Genomic DNA, 16,827 nt, shown 5'->3' with positions numbered 1-16,827 from the left:
TCATGGAACCAGTTAGAGTGCTCATGACTCATTAGAAAAACCATGTTGATATTTTTAGCCAGAGTGACTGGTCCAAAGATCCTCCTCCAGACTTCAGTACTGAACCTGGACCCCCACACACTGGGTAAGAGACTGTGTCCACACCTCACTATCTGTCTGGTTCAGTCAATCAACCTCCAACATGTAGATGTAGAAACTCAGTCATAGAGGAAATGTTCAGAAAGGGAAGGTGCTCATTTCAAGTTATACTGATGTGATTAACATATTTGATTTGTCTCCAGACAAAGATCACAGTCTCCAGTGTTCAGCTGTGTGTCGATGAAGAGTGACTGGTCCAAAGATCCTCCTCCAGACTTCAGTCGTGAACCTGGACCCCCACACACTGCGTAAGAGACTGTTTCTACTGTGAACTGATCTGAACATGATTCAGTGTTAAAATGGATGTCACGCTTATTAGTTGCTGCCAAAGATGGATCTTAACTCAGGAGAAGTCACAGTCACATTGTGTTTGTTCTTTATTGAAGCTGCTCAGAGGTTTTGTGCAGTAACATTGAAGAGAGGCAGCACTGCTAAAATTTATTTTCATATTCAAAGGTACAAAAATGGGAAAAGTCAATGGAAATGTTTACACCACAACTTGCAAATGTATAACTGCATGTAAAGTGAAAAAGATTGTATGTGATGATGTTTGCATTCGACTAGTGAGCTGTGGGTTTGCCATCACTAATGTAATGTGCCATAAAGAAAAGTCTTCATGTCCACAGAGAGAAGAGGAGTCATGTTTCTGAGGAGAAGCTGCCGTCCTGCTGTGCTTCTTGTCAGGACGTCCAGAAGGATCCAGTCTCCACCGGCTGCGGACACTGGCTCTGCAGACGCTGCATCACCTCATACTGGGACCAGTCGGGGTCACCAGGAGAGTCCTCCTGTCCCCAGTGTGGAAAAAGATCCAGAACAGGACCTGGAGCTCAGACAGCAGGTCAGAGCAGCTGTGTGCAGAGTGAGACTGAACTTCTGTCTGATGGTTTCATTTGTTAAATCATACAGCACTGATTTTTAATATGATGATAAAAAAAACCCAAGATGATAAACCTTTGCTTGTCTTGATTTTTTAATAAAGATCCACTTCAAAATGTCAGCCAAGGCTGATTGTTCAGCTTTAATCCAGCTGGCAGGTTTTCTTGAAAGCATCATTCAAACAACTTCACAGTCAACAAAGTTCATTTGTGATTGCTGGATTTTCATCCAACTTCCAGTTACATGGTTGTGTAAGGTTTATATAGATGATTTATATAGTTTGTATTTTTGATTTTCTTCATCTGTTCATCGAAAATACCTTCACAGTCAGGAATGCACTTCCTCAGGTCCTCAGCAAAACATCCACCAAGTTTAAAGTCGATTGTATGAGCAGTTGTCTAGAAATCCCAGAAATAAAAAACAAAAACAAGGATTTCTCTGTTTATAGTTGGGTGTAGCTCATTAAAACAAGAAGAATTCCGTCCATGAAACTCCCATCAAGTGCCACGACATCTTTAAAGACGGCCCGACCAGCAGAGACGCATCAGAGTCGTCCTGACGAACGGCGTCGCTGGCGTTGGAAAAACCTTCTCGGTGCAGAAGTTCACTCTGGACTGGGCCGAGGGTTTGGAAAACCAAGACGTCAGTCTGCTGGTTCTGCTTTCGTTCAGGGAGTTGAACCTGATCAGAGACCAGCAGCACAGTCTTCTCACGCTGCTCCGTGTTTTCCATCCAACATTACGGAAGGTCACAGAGGAGAAGCTCGCTGTCTGTAGACTGTTGTTCATCTTTGACGGCCTGGATGAAAGCAGAGCTTCTCTGGATTTCAACCACAGGGAGGTTGTGTCTGATGTCACACAGAGGTCATCAGTCAACGTGCTGCTGACGAACCTCATCCAGGGGAATCTGCTTCCCTTCGCTCTCGTCTGGATAACCTCCCGACCTGCGGCGGACAATCAGATCCCTTCTACCTGTGTTGACAGGGTGACAGAGGTACGAGGCTTCACCGACGCCCAGAAGGAGGAGTACTTCAGTAGAAGGTTCAGTGATGAACAGCTGTCCAGCAGAATCATCTCACACGTGAAGACGTCCAGGAGCCTCCACATCATGTGTCAAATCCCAGTCTTCTGCTGGATCAGTGCTACAGTTCTGGACCACATGTTGACCACAGACCAGAGAGAAGAGCTGCCCGAGACCCTGACCGACATGGACTCACGCTTCCTGCTGGTTCAGACAAAGAGGAAGAAAAACAAATATCATGAAGGACGTGAGACGAGTCCACAGGAGCTGATGGAGGCTGACAGGAAAGTTCTCCTGAAGCTGGGGAGGCTGGCGTTTGAACATCTGCAGACAGGAAACATCATGTTCTACCAAGAAGACCTGGAGCGCTGTGGTCTTGACGTCACAGAGGCCTCGGTGTACTCAGGAGTTTGTACAGAGATCTTCAGAGGAGAGATTGTGATCTTAAAGAAAACCGTCTACTGCTTTGTTCATCTAAGCGTTCAGGAGTTTCTGGCTGCAGTCTACATGTTCCACTGTTACACCCACAGAAACACAAAAGAATTGGACGACTTTCTGGGAAAAAATTGGAACAACTGACAACGTGACTCTTTTCTGGAAAACTTCCTGAAGACAGCGATGGAGAAATCCCTTGAAAGTCAAAATGGCCACCTGGATCTGTTTGTTCGCTTCCTTCATGGCCTCTGTCTGGAGTCCAACCAGAGACTCTTAAGAGGCTTGCTTGGTTGGACAGGGAACAAACAAATGATCATCCAGAGAGTTATCAACAACCTGAAGAAGATGAACAGTTATGAAATCTCTCCTGCCAGAAGCATCAACATCTTCCACTGTCTGATGGAGATGAACGACCTCTCAGTACATCAGGAGATCCAAGAGTTCCTGAAGTCAGAGAACAGATCAGAGAAGAAACTCTCTGAGATCCACTGCTCTGCTCTTGCCTACATGCTGCAGATGTCAGAGGAGGTTCTGGATGAGTTGGACCTGGACAAGTACAACACATCAGATGGGGGACGACAGAGACTGATCCCAGCTGTGAGGAACTGCAGAAAGGCTCGGTGAGTCCAGACCAATGATGGACGACGGGCCCCACTTCCTCCCACTGCACTGAAATAAACCCACAATAGCTGAGATTCGGGCGCCGCCATCTTATGCTGGTGACATCAATTGGAGACAGAGTCTGCGCAGTAGTGATTGGGGATTGGAGCCGTGACTACACATACTGGTTTATGACCTGTACTGCAGCCAGCCACCAGGGGGCGACCCAGATCTTTTGGCCTCACTTTTGGGAGCTGTCATGTAGTCCATCTTTATACACAGTCATTGGTCCAGACGTGATCGTGAACATGATCAATCAGTATAGATCAGTTGTTTAGTTCACTCGGTGGGAAGTTATTTCTGCTCTTACACCTCAGTGTGTTTCCAGCTGTTGGTGAGAAATGAAAACTGCAAAATCAAACCTTTAGTCTCTCCAGAGGAAGCTGAGGAGTTCCTCAAGTGATGTCACCTGAGTCAGCGTCAGTTGGGAGTCGAGACGACGAGTTTGAAAAGTAAAGACGTGTCCTCATATATCAGTGGTGTGGATATATGAGATCACACAGGTCAACGTCCTGCTTCTCATTAATTCATCTCAGATTCAAGTAAAACACAGATTCACATTAAAAGTCTGCGAGTATGAGAGAGAGTGATGAGAATTATTGTTTCATGTCCAACACAAAGAGATTGGATCAGATGAACCTTGGATGTGTAGAGCAGATGGTGAATATATTATGACATGTTTTCTCATCATATGCATCAAGTGTATTTTTATCTTATCTTCCTGGTTTTATATTTTCTCTCTTCACAGATTTATTCGCTGTGGACTCTCAGAGACTCACTGTGAAGTTGTGGCCTCATCTCTGAAGTCCAACCCCTCCCACCTGAGAGAACTGGACTTGAGTGGAAACCCCTTGCTGGACTCAGGAGTGAAGGTTCTGTCTGCTGGACTGGAGAGTCCACATTGTAGACTGGAGACTCTGAGGTCAGCTCACTGACTGGATCTGTTGTGTTTGTTTTGGACACATACATGTCGAATCTTAGAAGTTTCAGTTCTGCTGAGACCAGTCGTAGTGTTTGTGATCTAGAGCAGTGGAGACATTGAGATATTTCTCATGTTTATCGTGATGCTTCAAATCTGAACAGGACAAACGCTGCGTCTCTCTTCAACAAACAAATATTGTACAGAGCTCGTGTCACAGAAACGATGAATCTGACAGTTCTGTGAAAAGACAAAGTGTTCAAAGGGTCCAGTTGAGGTTTTCTGGAAAACCGATCATTGAAACTGTTGTTCTTCTCATCGATGCACATGGTCATTGTACTTGTGATGTAGGGACCAATCAGCAGACGAGCCTGACAGTGGCTCAGATCAACTAAACACAGAAAGTGAATGAAAGACACAATCAAGGATTTGTTGGCTGAGGAACCAGATTGAATAGACTTGACCATCAGGACCTGACATGTTTTAATCCCACGGACCTACAGGGAGAAGAAGGTTGTGTGACACATGAGAGAATGAACAGAGGTCTTTAGTTGAACATCTCTGATTTGTTATTTCTCTTCTAGTTACAGTTTGGATGGAGATCAGCAGCAGGTCATGAGTCTGTGTTGACATGAATAGGTGTATGAATGTTGTGTTGACATTATGATGATCCACTAAAACAGACGGACAAAGACTCATTGATTAGGATTATCAATGATTGTATTCAGTATCTTTAAATTTGAGGATGAAAGTGCATCTGACACCGACTGAAATACTCGAGTCAATAGTATTTAAGGTGTTTGGAGTTTCCGATTTCTAAACCTCCATGTTCTTAACTGTCTTCAGCACTGAACAGACGATGAAACACTGAATGGTTTCAAGCAGAAACTTTTTTTTCCTAAAGTCTCATGTTTTATTCTTTGTCCAGGTTGAGTTACTGCAGCTTGTCAGAGATCAGCTGTTCTTCTCTGGCCTCCGCTCTGAAGTCCAACCCCTCCCACCTGACAGAACTGGAGCTGAGTGAGAACATGCTGCAGGATTCAGGAGTGAAGGAGCTGTGTGGTTTTCTGGAGAGTCCACACTGTCGACTGGAGACTCTGAGGTCAGTTCACTGTCTGTTACTGTTAAGAATCACAGAACGTTGGACTCAAAGTGCAGAACACATGAGTGACCGAGAGAGAGTGAAACATTGAGGAGACAGAGAGAGAAGCAACAGCACAACACACTGAGTGAGTGACCTCATATGTTGCGTAAAGAATAAGTAACATCATCAAACTGGCAGGACAAATACAGTTAATATATAATTCACATAGGCGAGTATATACAAAGTGTGGTGAATGTGAAGGAGTGTAACACTACTTTGGTTCATTCTGAACATGTAGCGAGTCAGAGGACGTCAGCTGAGTAGGTGGAGCTTCAATGTGGCCCAGTACACATTCACCTTCACACTCACAGATAAAGGCTGTTAACAAGTGTACCAGACCACCTCCACTTGTGATCGGGATGTTCACACCAGGTCTGAACCGGTCTTTGTGTCGGCCCTGGCAACCAGTCCAGGATGAACCTCACCTACATCTACATGTTTTATTCTTTGTCCAGGTTGAGATGCTGCTGGTTGTCAGAGATCAGCTGTTCTTCTCTGGCCTCAGCTCTGAAGTCCAACCCCTCCCACCTGACAGAACTGGAGCTGAGCCACAACGAGCTGCAGGATTCAGGAGTGAAGGAGCTGTGTGGTTTTCTGGAGAGTCCACACTGTAGACTGGAGACTCTGAGGTCAGACACCATGTTTACACTGTACATTGTTATTACTAACTCAGGTGTGCTGGTGTCTTTAAACGTCAGCGTCATCTGACCAAATGTGTTCAACTAGTTCATAAACTCAACTCAGCACTTTCACAGACTGGACAGATTATTTCCTTTTGATTATTTAGAACATTGATGGAAGAAGTCGTCTGTGTTCACACATACAAGGCTGCTGATAGAAACATGAGTGAGGACAAAACCACAGAGATGCACAAGAGAGAAAAGTTATTTTTTCTGATATTTCACATGAAGTCAGTTTTATTAATTATTCATCATATGATTCTCCACATTGTAAACCCTTCATCAACAGATGATCAGACACTGAATGATTTCCAGCAGGTAATGTTCTAGTGAAGTTGTATTCTTTATCCAGGTTGTGGAGCTGCAGCTTGTCAGAGATCAGCTGTTCTTCTCTGGCCTCGGCTCTGAAACGCAACCCCTCCCACCTGAGACGACTGAACCTGAGGGAGAACAAGCTGCAGGATTCAGGAGTGAAGGAGCTGTGTGGTTTTCTGGAGAGTCCACACTGTCGACTGGAGACTCTGAGGTCAGTTCACTGTCTGTTACTGTTAAGAGTCACAGAACGCTGGACTCAAAGTGCAGAACACATGAGTGACCAAGAGCGAGTGAAACACAAAGGAGACAGAGACAGAGAGAGAAGCAACAGCAAACTGAGTGAGTGACCTCATATGATGTGTAAATAATTAATATCATCAACAAACTGTGGCGGGACAAATACAATAAATATATAATGCGCATAGGCGAGTATATACAAAGTGTGGTGTTGTAATAACCGTTGCAGCCCCAACATCATTGAATAATAAACAGAAATCCATATGTGGCAGTCAGTGTTGATATTGTGACGTTGCCCAAAAAGGAATGAGTGAATGTGAAGGAGCGTAAAAATACTTTGGTTCAATATGAACATGTAGCGAGTCAGAGGACGTCAGCTGAGTAGGCGCAGTATTGCAAAACAATAATGCAGATGACAGTTCTGCCAAAAGACATTAACTAAGGGCGAGCGGGCTTGCCACACAAAGGCAGAGGGCCGATCCGGTCACATAGGTCACAATAAACACCAGTCCGGGGCCTGCCAGCACACCACGCAGACCGAGACAAGAGAGAGAGCACCCAGGGTTTCCTGCAGATCCTTTATCCTGGAGCTGTTAAGCTCAGGTGTGCCCAGTCAGCCACAGTGGCAGCAGCCTGGAGAAATTAGGAAGAGGGGGAGGGAGGAGACACACACACACACACACACACAGCAAAAAAACACATACTCCTATGTTACACCACTGTTATTAGTAACTCAGGTGCGCTGGTGTCTTTAAACGTCAGTGGCCACAGACTGGACGTGAGGGTCGGTCGCTTCATAGACTGGACCGCCGGCGTCCTTTTGATCATTTAGAACAGCGTTCCAAGATGTTGTCTGTGTGATGATGATGACGTCGCTGAATGATTTCCAGCAGGAAATGTTCTACCAAAGTCACGTGTTTTATTCTTCATCCAGGTTGAGGAGCTGCAGTTTGTCAGAGATCAGCTGTTCTACTCTGGCCTCAGCTCTGAAGTCCAGCGCCTCCCCCCTGACAGAACTGGACCTGAGGGACAACAAGCTGCGGGATTCAGACATGAAGAAGCTGCAGGATCTTGTCCAGAGAGTCGAGGGTTGAATCTGGGGCCAGCGAGGTGAGTGGAGAGCTGGAGTCAGTCCATGCAGCTTCCGTCAGTACTGTACTGATCACACTCAGTAGCAGAGCAAAGATCCAGTGTTTCCTGTGAAACTACACTGTTCTTTCTGGCTCATTTCCTCGGTGAAGCTGACTCAAGTTCAGGAATGTCAGGTGTCAGGTGTTACCCTGGTTCCCTCGGCAACAAACCGGTGGGATTTTTCCACGTGGCTTTTGACTGACACACACACACACACACATATGTTTATGACACTTACACGTTTTGTTCAGCAAGATGATCTTCACAAAGGAAAACCACGTGAAAAACATTAGTCAGAAAAAAAAAAAGATAACAATAAAAAATATTCAGCCAACATGACTTCAGCTTCTTTACCACTAAAGCTTCTGACTTGTGATTTGTCAGAAGCTTAATCCCAAATTGAGTTGTTGATGTAATTTTTATGTGGAAATAATAAATAGGAAATCTGTTTTCTGGAATTTCCCAGTACCGACAACAGAACCGTTACATCACAGTTTATTGATCCATATTGATTTATCCCCGGGGACTCGTTTTGCACCAGGTGTCAGTTCCCATCCTCATCAGCGTCTTCCCTCCAACACGTTAATGTGAAGCCGAGTAAGCTGCTCCTCCACCGACTCATAACGTCTGTCGTCTTCTGTCAACAGATCGGACTGATGGTACTGATGAAGAGGAGAGCACAACGTCCAGGCCGCCATCTTCCCTGACACTCTTCCCATCCACCCAGAGCTGGCCCTAGCCTATATGGGGCCCTAAGCAGAATTTGATTTGGGGCCCCCTCCACCACCACAAATACTATTGTCAATGCTTGATCATTCGCACACCTTCTGTAAATCTAACACACCCATTATCAACTCTCTTAGTTGTAACTGTGTTGCTTATATTATACCAATGTCAGCCTTTATGCTTCTACAGTTTTTTTGTCTTAAAAGTAGCCAACTCACAATCGTGGTCCAGTGTTAATTCGCAACTTAAATCCACGTAGTTGTGTGTGACGTTTAAAAAGCAAGAGGAAGTTAGATTTTTACCGGGGGGAATCTAACTGCTGTTATATTTTCTTAGCTAATGGTTAGATTAAAACGGTAGATAGCTAGCTAACGTCAGCTTAAGATACCTTGCCTGAATCGAAGGCTTGTTTGACGGCTATCTAGCTGGTGGATGTTATTATAACACATTGAAATTAGTCATGCAAACATAACTTTATTGCTGTTGCTGTTTTTTTTTATCACTTCCCGTGCCTTTATCTTCTTTTTTGTGACATTGCCTTTATCCTTAACTTTATACACTACTGCCTTTCCATCGTCTGTCTGACTGACCCAGTGTTAATTTTGGCAGCTATTTTAGATTAAGTCGTAGTCGTTAGACGAAAATGTTTATTCGTTTTAGCCACATTTTAGCCATATGTTTATCCTCCATAGTTTTAGTCAACTTTTAGTCAAAATGTTTTCTCTCTTTGAAATGAATTGAATTAGGCTAATACATGTATCGGGAATTGAAATCAAGGTGACGGGTTGTATCAAGTGTTGAAATTCATAAAATACCATTTAACTCTGAACACTTTTACTTGTGAAATATCTGAATTAATTTCTTAGTCTTCTTCTTCAAACAAATGAAGCAAATTTTCTGACATATTTTTTCTATATAAGATCAGCAGGGAGGCTGCTCTCCACTGTCGGAGACATCTTCTTACTAATCCTGCTATAAAGTCACTCAATATGTCTGACACACACAAGCCACACAGGAGCAGCCAAAGAGCCGAATGCCGCCCTTGAGCCGCGGGTTCGCCACAACTGGCACGCCGGGGAAAATATAAGTTTATCTTATCACACTCAACATTTTCGTCCCGTCTCGTCAACGAAAACAAAATATACATTTTGTCAACATTTTTATTATCGAAGATCTATTTTTAGCTAGTCATCGAAAAAAGGTCGTTGACAAACGACGTTTTCTTTAACGGAATTAACTCTGGACTGACTGTGGTTGTATGGTGCATATCATTACATTGCGCATAGGGGCCCCCTGGTGGCCAGGTGGGGCCTAAGACACGCTAGTGCTAGCTTCATATCAACTCTTTAGACCGTAAGAGTTGTGTCAATCTGCTCACTCAATATTTCTTGTAAGAGCTGTGAAATGTTGATTTAGAGGATTGAAAGTACAATATTTCCCTCTGACGTAGTGGAGTGGAAGCATAAAGTAGCATGAAATCAATAATCAGTATTGATTATATAAATTGTTTCACCCCCCCCCCACAAAAAAATATTAAAATAAACAAAACACCACGTACGTCAAGTCCTTCTCATAATAAATTACATACTGTCTTTTTCTGCCAAGAATGCCCAATAGGATGTCAAATTTCCCATTTATGTTTTTTTTATGAATGTTGATTTTGATGAATACTTATTATAAGTGAAGAGAAATCATGGTCAAACAGAAGAATGATGGACATTTACTGCACAGGGGGACGTCAAACACTGGATATTGTATAACTCAGATAGTAAAAAAAATACTTTCGTAACTTCAAGATGAATATTGTCGTTTTATAAATTAAAGAATTTATATCATCTTTTAATGAGCAAAATTCCTTTTGCTGTCAAAATTATCTCATCGTGTGGCGAAACTGGCCTTCTTTAATAACTTGGGAAAAACAAATCTAATTAGTAATCTTGTAAATCTGTCATGGGGGTAATGAAAGGAGACGTGGAGCTATTGAAAAAAAAAAGCACTCGGTAAATGCTTCATTTCAAGGACCGATTCTCAAAGTGGCTCTTTTCATTTTCCTAAAAAGAGGAGCGTGGGAGAATTTCGGTGCGACGGCGCATGCACCCTCAGAGTTTGTCGACGAGTGGCTCTGCCCTTCATCGTTTCCACAGTAAGTGGTGCGGGCCTGTGTCAGTGGAGTCTGGCAAATGGCTGGAAATAAGAATCTAAACATTGACCATGCATGACCTTCATAACAGAAATACGACTCTTCATCTTGCTCTCCTCGCTGTTTGACAAGTTTCACTAATGTCACAAAAAAACAATAAAAGAAACAATATACACACACACACACACACACACACACACACACACATGCATGTATATACATTTCTCCCCTCAAACAGGAAAAAAACCTTCCTAGATTCAGGACATTTTCTGCCATTTAAGACAACCTCCGACGTGGACGGGAGACATTCGTGCCGAAAGGACAAACATTTAAATGCATCACGGACCAAAATGAAGGAACGTGAGAGACCAAGTGACGAACGAGGCCACAGATGGATCATTGTGAGATGTTAAAAAATGCCAGCGGGCACCGTGCCAAGTGCCGCCGAGCTGCTGCCGGCAGACTGAAGAGGGCAGTGTTTGTCTTCCGACCGCGCCGCGCCGGCGGGGGGGAAAAAAAATCCCAGTTGTTAAGCAAAAGGAAAAAAAGAAGAAGAAAAAAAAGAAATGCTCTTCCATAATTACTTTCAGTGATGTATACTCAATCCCAAAAGCTCTCTGCATATTAATATGGAGTATTAATAGGTTTCACAATAATTAAAAGTGAAAAAAAAAAAGAATTGGCAAAGATTAGTTCAGGTCACATAAATAAACGTACTTTAAGAAAAAAAAGGGGATGGATTTGGTTGCAATAGTTTCTGCTGGGCCAAGTCATTAGTAATGGAGTTGAACACGGAGGCTTACGGTGTCAAGTAAGTCATCTGAATGTGTGTGTGTGTGTGTGTCGAATTAAATTGAAGTAGTCATTTGAATATGCAGGTTTTTTTGTCTTTGTGTACGTGTGAGTGTGTTTGGCACGGATGTATGCATGACTTGCCGTTGGTTGCCTCCATCCATGGCTATGTGTATGTGTATGTGTGTGTGTGTGTGTGTGTGTGTCTCCTGCCTATGTTATCACGTCTCGCTCCATCACCGTCCTCGCTGCAATGCTCCCTCTCCATCTCCTAGCTATATGGCTTAAAACCTCATAATCACTTATTGATTCCTCATCATCATTACTGTGGTTTGCGTGGTGTTCAGTGAACGGGAGGCTCAGGCGGAGCAGCGCAGGACCATCCAACCCCCCCACCCCGCCAATTTGATCCGAACAAGGTCAGAGGAATCGATCCCCTTTGATTGGAGACTTGCTCAGAGAAAGTTTCCCCAGCCGCTACCAGCAGATCACACACATATGTCCGCATACAGTGTTTGTGCTGGTGCAAGACCTCACATGGATTTTCATCAGGTTGTCTTCTGGTGAAGCCCTCCCGTGCTGGTACAGATAAGACTACCGTTTTTTGTTAAAAATCCTTCTCCTGTCACAAAGTGAGACAATGTTACACTTTTGAAACAAGATTAAAAGGCCTGTAACCTAATGTTTCTCACTGTCTCTTCATTGTAAGAGCTGTGTGCAGCGTTCTCTTTCTCTCTCTCTCTTTCGCTCGCTCGCAGTCTCACACGAACACACCGACCCTCATCAGCAACGGGAGAAATCCTGTCCACGTTGGTGGCCTGTTGAAAGATCAGTTATTACCATCCTCACTGTCATAGAATTTTCTCGTTTGCTCTTGATGAAGACGGAGACAGTAGATGTGTTGTTTGGCAGAAGTATTTATTGCAGGAGCTCAATACTGATGGGATTTCTGGTTTGTACAAAGATCAAAAAAGTGTCAGTGAGTGGATGATGCACTAAAACCCTCCGGTTCCCAGTCAACGTGGTGTATTTAATTCTCAGTATCTTAATCTCAGGATGTCTGACCTATCATCTAAGACTATCACACACTCAGCAGGCCGACAGGATTCAGCATAAACCCGCTAGATGCCGCTTTCGCTGTACACATTTAACCCTAACTTGCCTCTGACGGCTCTTCTGATAGTGTATAAATGTGTATGAATGTGACAGAAAAATGCAGCTGTATGAATGTGTTTGAATGGGTGAATGTGACTTTCCCGTAAAGCGCTTTGAGTGGTCTATATGACTAGAAAAGCACCATATAAATACAGTCCATTTACCATTTACTGTATGTCGCTCCCCCCTCCTCATCCTGCCAAGTTTGGTTACAATCTGCACACACACACACACACACGGTGGGTAATAAAATGCACCTTGTTCCTGTTAATACCCCCAATAGGGATTTCCTATTGTCGTAGAATGTTCTCCCCTCCTGTGTAAGAGACTGTGCTTGGTGCACTGTGCGAGGTCGTCTTATCCTTGGCAGTTCAGGTCACTGTCACTGGACGTCATAGTCTTAGATTATAGTCCAAACATCCTGATTTCTAAGGAGCCATTCCATCTATTTAATGACGACACGATTGTCAGAGTTAAAGATGCCACGCTGACCGGGAACGGGAGGGTTTTTGGGACATCATGCGCTGACACTTTTTGGTCTTTTTGATGAACCAGAAAATCCCCTCAGTATTGAGCTCCTGTAATAAATACTTCTGCTTTAGACGTCTACTGTCTCCGTCTTCCTGATTCAACTGCATCAACTTTTCCATCTCACCTATCACAGCCTTTCTTGGTCTGGTATGACCTTACAGACTGTTTCTAAAGACGGACACGATGACAGCTCCCGAGAAGTGAAGCCCTATCACCTTGATCCACCCCTGGTGGTCATAGACCCCCGCCTCCTCCATGTTAGTGGACGGGACATGGACCAAACCCAAAAAGTCAAAGAATACATTGAATTGATGTTTAAGTTATATAATTAAGTTATAATTAAGGTTGGGTTTAATCGATTACTACCGTGCACACTCGTCTTCATTCTTGTTCACCGGGAGGAAGTGGAGATGCAGGGACTGTAATGTCTCCAAAAAACACAGAGATTATCATGTGTATGATAAGCTGTCTAAATTGCAGACGGAAGATTTGCATTTCTCAATTGATTCATATGCAAAGACAGAAGCAATGTCATCCCTAACCCCAACGATTCTAATTCTTAAGGAGAAGTTACAAAAAGCAGCAGCTCCAGCCAGAGTAATCCAGAGGAAACCAGAGAGAACCCGGTGGATCAAACTGTCTCTCGCCGCCTCCCCTCTCCCGTCAGCCGCCGAAAAACACACAATTAGTCGATTCAGAGGAGTGTGAAGTAATGGAGTCCTTCGAACTTTTCCGCGCTTCACGCGGCGATGTGTCACTGCTGCTTGCGGCTGACTTGCCTCGGGCGGCGTCACAAGTGAAGCCATCTTTGCGTCTGCACCGTTGTCTCGCCGAGAACACTGAAGTCTTCCCTTTGAGAGATGACAGAACTGAAAAATACTCCCACTTTGAGACTTACATGACAACCTATTCATTTTTTTTTCTTATCGACACAGGTGGCGCTGCGCCCTATAGAATCCAAAATGGCCCGAGGATTTGGGAATAGTTATAAATTGACCTGCAGGCTGCACCACGGCCTCGGCCTTCCACTGTTCCATCTAAAGCACAGATTCCCCCCGACTCTGAGTGATGCTTCCACAGTGAAGTTGGCTAAACTCAGCACTGCTTTTCATTTTCAGACTCAGAGGACTCCGTCATTATGTCAACTGCGCGCAAGTGATTGCTTTCCAACCGCAATCACCGGAATGAAAACGGTTGGCACGCGTTCATGCACAGATGCGCGCACACACTGGCGTGGAAAAAAACAACAACAAACCCCCCCCCCCCCCCCCCCCCCACAGTTGAACCCGGCGATAAGTGGGGGATCCAGTTAGACGTGTGCTGGGGAGACCTCCGCAGCTGCACCGGCCAGCAGCTGACAGCTGGGGTGCTGCGGCGCGATGGCGAGCGTTCGTCGCCGCGTGCTTACGGGTGCCCGCGCGCGCGATAAGCTGCCCGTGATTATCGTTGTCGTTGCGTCCCAGTTTATCGCAGCGCGGGAGAACAGTTACACTCACCTGGCCGTGGTTTCCCTGGAAGTGGCATCATACTGACACACACACACACACACACACAGGGGCGTACAATTTAATCTGTGTGTTTTCTCTCCGCTGCAATAATACCGTGGCCTAATTGGCTCTGACAACTTGGCCAACCCAATTCCAGCCAGTCTCGTCCAGAATGCCTCTCCATGTCTCTAATTAGGTCCAATCAACCAGAGTGATATTTATCGATTCACCTCATCCCTCTTTCTCTCCATCTCTCTCTCTCTCCGCACACACACACACACACACACACTCTTCCTCTCCTTCACAACGGGCTCCCTTCCTTCTCCCTGTGTTTGTTTCCGAAGGAGACTGCAGTGTTCCTTTTCTCTCGCCAGCTAATTTTAGGACGAGAAAAATAATGATGATTGATGCAGGTGCCTCTCTATTCTCTCAGAGCTTTTTTAAATAGATAACTGCCCCCATCTTCCCAAGAAAAAAAAATAAAAAAGACGAAGCAGGAAGCTAATTAGCGCGTGAGCATGAGTGAGGAGAGGGGCCTTATCGAGCCGTTATCAGTCCGCCTGCCCCGCAGATTTAAAAATCATAATAGATATCTTAATCTTTTATTCTGACAGTGGCAGGGACAAACTTTCTTATTTTCCTGGCCAATGGATGTGCTCTATTTTTCCTCCTCGGCTTCCTAACTTACCCCCCCCCCACCCGTCCGCTCCTTTTTTCCCCCGAGAGACACTGAGCCGCCGGATACGTGTCGGGAATGTTTGATGCTTTAATTCATCTAAACAACTTTTTAGCCGCACTCCGAATTGCGGCGCTCCGATCGAGGGAGTTCGTACGTGTGTCATTTCGGGAGTATTGGCGCGTCAGCCCCCGCCGCTGAAGACGAGCGTCTTGCGGTTGACATTGGAGCCGATGGTTGCTTCTCCAAAATCGGCGCCGGGACAATGGGGGCCAGATACAGACGAAGAAGAATAACAAGGGCCAGGAGAGACATTGGGCCCATATGCGTGTCAGAATGCAGCACGTGGCTAAGGGGCTTGATTAAGCCTCGCAAGCCGACGTAGACAAGCGTGTGAAAAGCAGTCTTCATGTGGAACGACACCCAGTGGGGTACAACTCAGAGATTTCTGGGTTATGACGCCAGGTGTGGCTCCATCACTACAGGGCCTGGTAATACACGGGTCTGAGTGTTGTGACATTTTCTCCTCCAGTGAGCCACCGTGTTTCTTTACCTCGACCACGTGTTTTACATTCAGACTTGCGTTTAAAGCTTGTTTTGTGTCATGAATAAATTATTTTATGTTTTTTATGGAACACGTGTTTGTTGCATCCATTCCATTTTTACAGTTCGGGGCTGGCTAGTGAATAGAGCGGAGCATATAGTCTCAAATGAGACATTTTGTCTCAAGAGTTGGCGGAGACCAAATCCCGGACTGGCCATCGGGAGCCCCGGGAAGTTTCCCAAGTTTTTTATTTTTTGAATAAAGTCGTGTGAATTTGAGTGAACAGGGAGAGATTAAAGTTGGAGCGGTCCTTCTCGGGCCTGCCTCGGCAAGAGAAAGACGGACATTGGAGCCACCGAGAAGAGGAAGGGGTAGAGAGAGACAGGACAAAATGTGGCAAATGTGCAAAAATGTACACAATGTTTTCACGAGCGGCACCTCCAGGTGAGTCAGTGGTACCAGAGAGATGTGTACTACTTCACAGTAACCTGAAGGTACAAAACATGCAGGCCTATCTTAAGTTTATTTTAACATAATCTTTAACATAATGGCTATTTGAATCATGGAAAAATGTATTTAGCAGATGTTATTTTGACGGGTAATGTACATTGGTCTCATTAGTTTGTGATTCACATGCACTTGGCCTGGATGGGACTATATTTCATGCTATATTTCCCGGACTTGTCCCAGTCCGGCCCTGGTGGACACCAACACGGAGCAAAAAGATGAGTGAATTTTGCTCTTCTGTTGGTCAGGTTTGATCAGAAACACGGCCGTGAATTCATTTTCCTCAGCTTTTTGATGCCACTGTTTACGAACACGTCAGCAAATGCAATCGAGCACATGTCAAAACATAACGTGAATGTGGGCGGTGTTATTCTGTGGGCCACAAAGCTGAGAAGAGCAGCTTAAAAACGTTGTCGATATTTAGCTTTCCCTTTTTTCTTTTCACCTTATCTCATGAGAGTGACATTTCCTAACACTGGATGAGTTTCTTGTTTTCTCAGTTCCATTGTTTAAGTTTCAGAATTGTGTGAGTGACTGAGACGCTCGGGTGCCCTCCGATAGCCACCCGGGACCATCATGTCGGGTAACGGCCCCATGCAGCATTGATCCACAGAACCCCCTACATGCAGGATGGTCGCGCTTGTGAACCTCTGGTCAAATATTTGAAAGCTGACACCAAACAGTCTAAAAGTCTTTCAAATAAAGCAGCAGACG

At 44.7% G+C, this 16,827-nt stretch overlaps 1 pseudogene across 1 annotated transcript; it reads left to right on the top strand.

Moving 5' to 3' along the window:
- Positions 1–778: 778 nt before the first annotated feature.
- On the top strand, positions 779–6,534 carry LOC118308970 (annotated as a pseudogene). The gene is made up of 6 exons (XR_007030836.1): positions 779–976; positions 1,487–3,089; positions 3,878–4,051; positions 4,977–5,150; positions 5,648–5,821; positions 6,225–6,534. The product of XR_007030836.1 is annotated as an NLR family CARD domain-containing protein 3-like (transcript).
- The last annotated feature ends 10,293 nt before the right edge of the window (positions 6,535–16,827 follow it).

This window comes from Scophthalmus maximus, chromosome 6 (genome assembly GCF_022379125.1).
Source record: "Scophthalmus maximus strain ysfricsl-2021 chromosome 6, ASM2237912v1, whole genome shotgun sequence".
Taxonomy (NCBI): domain Eukaryota; kingdom Metazoa; phylum Chordata; class Actinopteri; order Pleuronectiformes; family Scophthalmidae; genus Scophthalmus; species Scophthalmus maximus.
Note: the sequence above shows the minus strand (reverse complement) of the source record. Positions and strands in the feature narration are given on the sequence as shown.